The 7,869-nt window shown below is 41.7% G+C and overlaps 1 protein-coding gene across 11 annotated transcripts in view; it reads left to right on the top strand.

The window, feature by feature from the left end:
- The first annotated feature begins 837 nt into the window (after positions 1-837).
- BAZ2B (bromodomain adjacent to zinc finger domain 2B) overlaps positions 838-7,869 on the top strand; it is a 190,725-nt gene continuing 183,693 nt past the window's right edge. For 4 of the 11 annotated variants that reach the window (XM_060280099.1, XM_060280120.1, XM_060280070.1 and 1 more), the window contains exon 1: positions 840-1,253. The gene's annotated coding sequence lies outside the window, so the exon portion shown is untranslated. Of the gene's footprint in view, positions 1,254-1,484; positions 1,592-1,629; positions 2,201-7,869 lie in introns of those variants that run through there. The other 7 variants (XM_060280101.1, XM_060280108.1, XM_035132244.2 and 4 more) reach the window with 5 other exon arrangements.

Below are 7,869 nucleotides of genomic sequence, written 5' to 3'. Positions count from 1 at the left end.
TAATAGTTTGAATCTATTACAGTGGGCACATTCCAGTATATTGCAATGGCTCAGGGATATCCCCCCCCCCCGAAGGTCAGTAGAAGAACCCTTATGATCTCAAGCCTACGTAATTCATTTCCCTCATATCTGTGGTGTCTTATTTCAAAGAAAGTGGACCAGAGCTTTAAACCTTTGTCTTAAAGTAACTTAATGATAAAACCCCACGTTGTTGTTGTTCATTTTATTGTAATTTTATCTCCATTGCATAAAAAAAAATTATGGACGGGGTGTGTGTGTTATTTGGTAGGTTTACTGCCATTCCACAAGCCCTCCCTTTTCTGCTTCTTCTTGGAAGAATTCTGTGTAGCTGGGGTGGCTTGCACACTCCCTACACCAAACTGTGTCAACCCAGTCCCTCCCTGCCTCTTTTACATGGGAAACCCTTTCCCGAAATCTTCACATTTGGCTTCTTTTTTTTAAAGTGATCATTTAACAGCTGGGCTAACCTAACCTTCCAGCTCAAACGATGCACACTTGCAGGAGCCCCTGGTTTTAAAGCAAAACCAAAGTAACCAAGCTCAACTTTTCTTACAACTTGAGGGGGACACTGCTCACTAAATGAACTGAAGGTGAACTTCGAAGAAGTAAGAATACAGTAATTACTTTGGTTCCCTTGCAGCTTTTTTGTTTTGTTTCTGCTTTTTTGGGGGGGAGAAGCGTTTGTGGTGCGCGGGGGGGAGGAGAAGGAATCTGACCAGTCAATTTCTTACTGAGGCTGAAATGAGATAAACCATTCTCTCTCTCTCTCTCTCTCTGTTTTACCCCCCCCCCTTTAACAGCAACTTTCATTGTTAGAAAGAGAGCAGCCGAGTTGGTTGACGTCACTTTTGGTTGGTGAAGGCTTCGCCTGGAAGTGAAGCTGAATAAACCTTGAGAAGAGAATCTGCTTCAAGCTCCTGCCGCTCTAAGGAACTAAAGCAGAGACAGACAGAGAGAGAGAGAGAGAAGGAGAGAGGAGGCACACACACGCGCGCACACACACGCACACACACACACAGAGAGAGAGGGTTACACTATCATGAATCCTCGTAGTTAGATCTCCTAGCCTCTTTCTTCACTCCCTTCTTCAGGCTGTTTGGGGGAAGACAGCGTCCCCATCACCCAGATAACGCGCATCCATCTCCTCCTGAACTCCACTCCACCCCCACCCCCACACAAAAAGAGGTGTGTGCATATACGGGGGGGCAAGATCTCTCTTCCAAACTGTAAAGGTGAGTTAGAATCGATTTCGGGGAAGCGGAGTGTGTGGTGTTGCCGGCGTGCGGGGGGGGGGGAGGCAGAGATATTGCTTTAAGGTCGAAGTCTGAATTATGGTTGTCGGGTTGCGCTTGCTACTACTGCAAGCCGAGGGAGGGTGGGGAGGGAAAAGGGGGGGGAGAGAGGGAGTGGGGATGTAAAGGAGACTATGGGTCGGGGGAGGGTATGGGAGAGAGAGAGAGAGAGAGAGAATCCTGGCTCTCTTCGGAGTGTCTTGCGGCGGCTCCCCAAAACATCTCTTTGTTGCCGGGCGTTCGTGCATCGGAGGGACGTGTGGGGTTTTTTAAAGCCTGTGCGTAATGTATTAATGACTATTATTAGCCCCGGCGCGTCCGTAATAGTACGGCGGCGAGGAGGAGGAGGTCCAAGTCTGGAAAGTGAAACTGACCTTGTGCACTCGGGACAAGGAGGGGCGGGTGGGCTGGCACAAGCGTGCGGGGCTGGGTGGAAATCGCAGATCTCCGCCGGGCGGGCGCGAGAGAGATCCCCGTGCCAGGCGCTTCCCGCACTACACCCCTCTCTCCGGCGCCCTTCAACTTTTTATTTCTCCCCCCGCCCCCCAGTAGCTGGGCAGAAAGTCTCGGGGTGATCCCAAGGCTGGCTCAGGGCATGCAGGCGACCTCCCTCATAAATCGGACCGCTTTTGTGTCTTCCTTGGCTGCCCTTTCCCCACCCTACCCCTTCCCTCTCGGATCTTTCTCCCTGGCTTCCTTCTGTCGCCTTGGGCATGACAGCCAAGGAGACCTGGATCCTAGTGCGGTCGCCCTCCTCCTCCTCTCCTCCTCCTCCTGTTCCTCCTCCCCTTTACTTGCCCCATCTCTTATGCCTCCCCCTGCCGGTCGCTCGGAGCCAGGAGAGGGCTTGCCCCCCCAGTGGATGGGAGGGGGCGTGAAAGCAGAAAGTAAGAGACCTCTCTCGCCTTTCTCCTCCCCACCTCTCCGATCCCACAGTAAACTCCCCCCACCCAGCTCCTTTCATTTCTCCACCTCATTTGCCTCTCTGTTTTTATTTTTTTTAAAAATGTTCCACTGCCCCAAACTCCGCTTTTTTATTTGGGAAAAGCGCGGAGGGAAGGAGGGCGAGGAAGCCAAGGGGGGACCCTCGCCTGGGCTCCTCTCGGCGCTTTGCTGCTTTCTTTTCCCTCCCTCTCTCTTCCTCGTCCCCCTTTCTCTTTTGTGTGCGTTGCTTCCTTATAAAGCCAGAGAAGCAGCTGCAGCCCTTGGCCGAGTTGTTGAAATTTATCCCTTTGTGTATATTACAATATCCTCCATTTTTCTGCCCTCTAAACAACAAGCCTTTCGCCATCTTGGGCATTTTAAAAAAAAGATTCCAAGTCTTGTGTATATGTGTATGTGTCTCCCTCTCTGAAAAGGGTGAAATCCTTCACGTCCTGTTGGATAAGGCACAAAGTTTAGGGAATCTAACAGGGTACAGACGGTGACGTCATGTGAAGTTTTTAAAGGGACCCCACCTCCAACGGGGTGTGTGTGTGTATGTTTGTGTTTGTTGCTTCTCTAAAGGTTTCTGGTCGAACAAGTTTTAAGCTGTATTGAAGAGGGAGTGTCTAATTTTAGCTTATTAAAACGTGCAGAAGGGATTGGCATGAGAGGACTAGCCTGTGTATTTTTGCTTAACAGGTGGAGAAATATCTGGATTTATATATATTGTAGGCTTTAATGTTTTTCGCAGTTTGACCTTTCACTCGTTCACATGCACATTTTTTTTAACTGCCAAGGCATGTCATGTCATTTAAAAAATAAATCATATGATATGATAGTTCACTGATGGATAAATATTATTTTGCTTTGCAAGTGAGTCTATCATTGCCAAAAACAAGAGATGATGGCATTCCTTTTAGAAACCTTGCCTCCATAGCTGATGGCAAAGAGAGCAGCAAACTCTTTCCTGCAACCCCAAAATAAATTCCAAAAATTGTAGGTCTTTTCCCTTTTTCTTTTAACCTGCACACTCTTTGTGAATTTAGAAAATTCTGGAGAGACAGGACCTGTAGATAACTGCCTGCACTGTAGATTGTGTCCCACATGCTGTTGTCTGGGGCTTTCAAAATGCAGTGTTAGTATGCTAAGTTCCAAATTACTACCTAGAAAAAAAAAGAATCAAATTACCTCTGGCTATAAGCTCTTATTGTCTCCAGTTTTGAATAGAGAAACAACAAAAAGTATTGTGCTTTTAATTTACCTCTCCTCAACAGATACTCTTTTGATTTTATATAAAAAAAGTTATCTTGATCACAGGGCAAAACTTAATGAAACTCTTGAGTAGTGCATAAATAATAGGATATTTGAACAGAATTCTACTTTTCCATTCTGCTTCCTGTATTTGTTTTGTTTTTCTTTCCACCTATTTACACTTGCACTAACAACATGAAACTCCCTGTGTTTAATTTGCATTCCCTTTGTCTTCATGGTGGGGGGGGGCACACCATTGACTACAATTAGCATGGAAACTAATATGAACATTTTAAGAACATCAAGATGTTCCTTTCTTCAGTACGTACACTAAAAACTGAATGACAGATTTAGCATATTTTTATGCTTGAGTAGGAAATGTGCCTTCATGTTTACAAAAGTAAACAATTTACCTTAGTGTATTATTTTCATTTTCTTTTTTTAAAAAAGAGCCACTTTAGAAAGCCTGGCTGAATTGAAAGGCTGCCAGTTATGTGAATCTTAGATAGAAGAAAATGTTGAAATAGTTAAAAGCACATAGAACAGATGGCTTTAAATTATACATGCAACAAAGGCCTGGAAGATTTGGCAGATTATAAACGGTGAGCAACAGAAGATAAGCAGTTTAAGAAAATGGTAGTTAAGTACATTTGATACCCACACCTATTGTAAACTCTGTGCACATTTTAGTCACAATGCCGCATAATCGATATAGCATGAAAAATCACAAAAACCGTAGTGTAGCTGAAAGCATTTTCTGTATTGGATGTGTGTGGTGGGGGTGGGAATCTTAAATATTTAAGAGGTATGTTTCAGATTTAAGGTTATTTCACACAATGTAAGTCTAATCTGGCAAGGAAGAAGCTTTTTTTAATGTCTTGGATTTTGCTGATTTTAAAATAATAGCATCTAAAATAAGATACATGCATGTGGTTTTGTGAATCTTGTGGTTTTGTGGTGGGGGGTTTAAGGATTTTGGAAATTTGAATATTTTTTATTGTTGTAATTTTTGTGCAATTGATAAATAAATATCTCTGTGAACAGTATTTCTCTTGGACCACAGGATTATAATACTAATATTTATCTATTAGCAAAATCAAATAAATATCTGAACTGCTTGCATGTGTATATTTCCAGAAAGTGATGTTAACTTTTAAAGTTCAGGCTTAGTATAATAGTTTGTATTGTGAAATGGTTAAAATCAGTGTTTGGTAATATTGCGTGTATGTGTGTTTGTGTTTCTGTCTATATGTGTCTGAAAGAGAGAAATGTGAATAATAGTTGGGGAACATAGCTGGAGTTAAAAGGATATTTATACATAAACAAAATTGTGTACCTTCTAGTTGTCTATGGGTTTATAGTAAGATAAGACCTGCCACACAAATTGATAGTTTGCGAGTCTCTCCCCCCCCCCTTTCCTTTCCTTGCAAGACACTTATTAAACATTCAAATAAAAGGGTAATGAAAGCCTTGGATTTCTGGTTGCCTTTACCCTTTTTTCATTTCTTTGTTTGCATGTTTATTATAGAACTGCAGTGTAAAGGAGCAGATGTTTTGCCAAACATCCTGATGTGTTGCTTTTTCTTAGGGGAGTGCGTAACTGTTCCTTCTGATGCATCGACTTGACAGCTGGTTGATTTCATGGAGCTGCTAAGAAGCCATTAGTGGTGTCATTGAATTGAAACAGAACAGTCACTCCCAGCTTGAACTGCAATTGTTAATGTCTTTGTTGCCACTTTTGTGTTCCTACACAAGATGCAGAATACCACAGTTGCAGGAAAGTTCATGCTTTCTTTCTGATCTTCCTAAATGAGTGAAACGATGTGCTGGTGTTTGATTGCATCTAGATTCTAAATACAGTATTAGCCTAGATCAAGAACTAGAATGACTAGGATTTGTTCCCAGGAGATTTCATAAATAAAAAAAATAAAATTTATGACAAATAACGTGATAGGGTCAAAGCATCCTTAGAATCAGTGCCATGCTCCTTCTCAGCCAGTAGTTTGTTGTTAAAATAGGCCCCATCTCGTGCTGCTCTTTATTTTCAAGGGTGAATTCCAGCTTTAAAAGTAATTATCATAACCCAGCACACACTTACAAATCTTGCATGTGGTAGGCTGCGTCTCGATCCAGTGTGATCTCGATCTATAGAGATTTTTGGTTTTCAAAACTGGAATAGGGGTTGAATGATGTTTAACTTTATTCAACCAAGTTGTGCATCTGAAGCCACTCAAGTCAATTTTGGTGAGGAAAAGAAGCAGCAGAACTGAGTGTTTATAAGACATTGCTGAGGCCCCCAAATTTTACTTCACTTGGGGACACATTTCTGTTGGTCATTTCTGTTGAACAGTTTTCGACAGTGGACTGTGACCTTTTAAAATAAAATAAAATAATAAAATAAAATAAAAGTGCTAGAATCGGCAAGAAAACTGCTGACAGAGTTAATAAACAGAGAATTATGTATTCACATTGGAAAGCTAGTTGAAAATTGATCTGCAAATGAGTATGTGCTCTGATGAAATCCAGCAGTGGAGGGGGAGAACATTTCTACAAGACAGAGAGTTGAGAAAACTGTTTCATGTGCTATTTTTATAAGTTGGGGGGAAGTTGAGTGAACTATAGTAATAATAAGAAGAAGAATCAAAATGCATAGCATTTACAGCATGTTTCAAGTGTTCAAAGCACTCCACTCTACATTATCTCGGTAACAATTAACAATAGGCATGTAAAGGGAAGCAAGTCCCCTTGCAGTTGGAAGCTTGAGGCTAAGAGAATAAAGACTTGCCTAAGGTAATCTAATGAATTCGTAACCCAAGTGAGGCTCAAATCTGGACCTTCCAGCTCCCTCTATAAGACTGAAAGGCTTAGTAAACTCATTGGGGCATGAATGGCATTGAACTCTGTGAGATTGGTTTCCAAGGGACCATAGTTCAGTGGAAGACCACATGCTCAACTCCTGGTGTCTCCAGTTGAAAGGCTCAAGGAGCAGATGATGTGCAAAGCCCTGAGACTCTGGCGAATCACTGGCAGTCAGAAGCAAAGCTAAGCTAGTTGGGCAAATAGTCCGAGATGGTATAATAAGGTATCTTCTTGTATATTGTTAATGTAACATGCACGGGAATCTGTAGTGTGCCACTACGCCACACCAGCTGGATAACTTTGTCAGATTGATCTTTTCAACTTAAATTTTATTTTCATAAAAGTTCGGGGTGGTACTTTGATTCATATGTGCTGTTTTCTTTCTTAAGGTCTACTTCGTTAGGGTTTTGACATGGATGTGTTGCAGCCACTCCATTCTAATCTGCTTCTGCCTCCCTGTATGCTGAATTGATACTTTACAATTTTATTAAATTTCCATATTGTCCTTCATCTGGGGTTCGCAGCATATAAAAACACAAAAATACACACCATAGTAACAAACAAGAACAATACCCACCCCACAGCTTAAAAGGCCATAGATGATTTAATAAAAGATATGGAACGCTTCATGAATTTGTGTGTCATGAATAACATAAGACATAATAGCTGGTTAGCTCATCCAAAAATAAACCTTTTTGTAATAGTTAATATATTAACTGCCACTTCTGTTCATGCACTTATAAACCATTTTTCTGTAAAAAAAAAATTACAATTAAAAGCACCACAGAATTACACAGTGGCTTGGTTTGCATATAATGGGAAGCTAAAGTTAATGGCTTACTGGGAAGGAGCAAACATGCTGGTGCGTGCTGCTCAGATTATGTCTGCCACTCCCATTTCCCCTTTGCCACATCAGGAGGAAACAGACCAGAGTGTTACTTAATGTTACTTGGGAACCAACTCCTGTGAGTTGTTATAAGAGAAACCATCTATGAGCTCTGGTTTGCACGTAGTGTAAGCCAATGCTCTGGTTTGTTTTTTCCTGGAGTGGGAAAGAGAAAAGGGAGAGGGCATGATTTGGGCATCCTGTACCAGCTCATTCCTGGTAAACCATAGTTTATTTAACTCTGGTTTACTGTTACGTGCAAGCCAGGACGGGTTTTGAATGAGTAGGGGGTAAAATAGCATTTAAGATGAACAGTTTCCTGAAAAGGAAAGTAAATTTCTGTGATGTGCTCAAGGTTTTTTGTTTTAAATGTTAGACCTGTAGTTTTCACTGATACAGTTGTATGACCGAGATAAAATTATCCTTTAAAATAACACTGTCCTATCCATTCTTCCTTATTGTGTTCATATTTTTGCAAGTGTGACTGTGTGTGCACAATGTGGAACAAATGGAATAATATTTTCCTCCATCTGCTTCTGTGCATTCAGCAGCCCTTCCATGTTGGTCTAATTGGCCCTTTCCATTAGTTTTCTACATATAGATACAAAACAGGGTAACCAGATGCATACTGTTTTG

The sequence above is a fragment of the Zootoca vivipara genome, chromosome 1, assembly GCF_963506605.1.
Source record: "Zootoca vivipara chromosome 1, rZooViv1.1, whole genome shotgun sequence".
Classification (NCBI taxonomy): Eukaryota; Metazoa; Chordata; class Lepidosauria; order Squamata; family Lacertidae; genus Zootoca; species Zootoca vivipara.
This window is presented reverse-complemented; position numbering and strand designations above follow the sequence as displayed.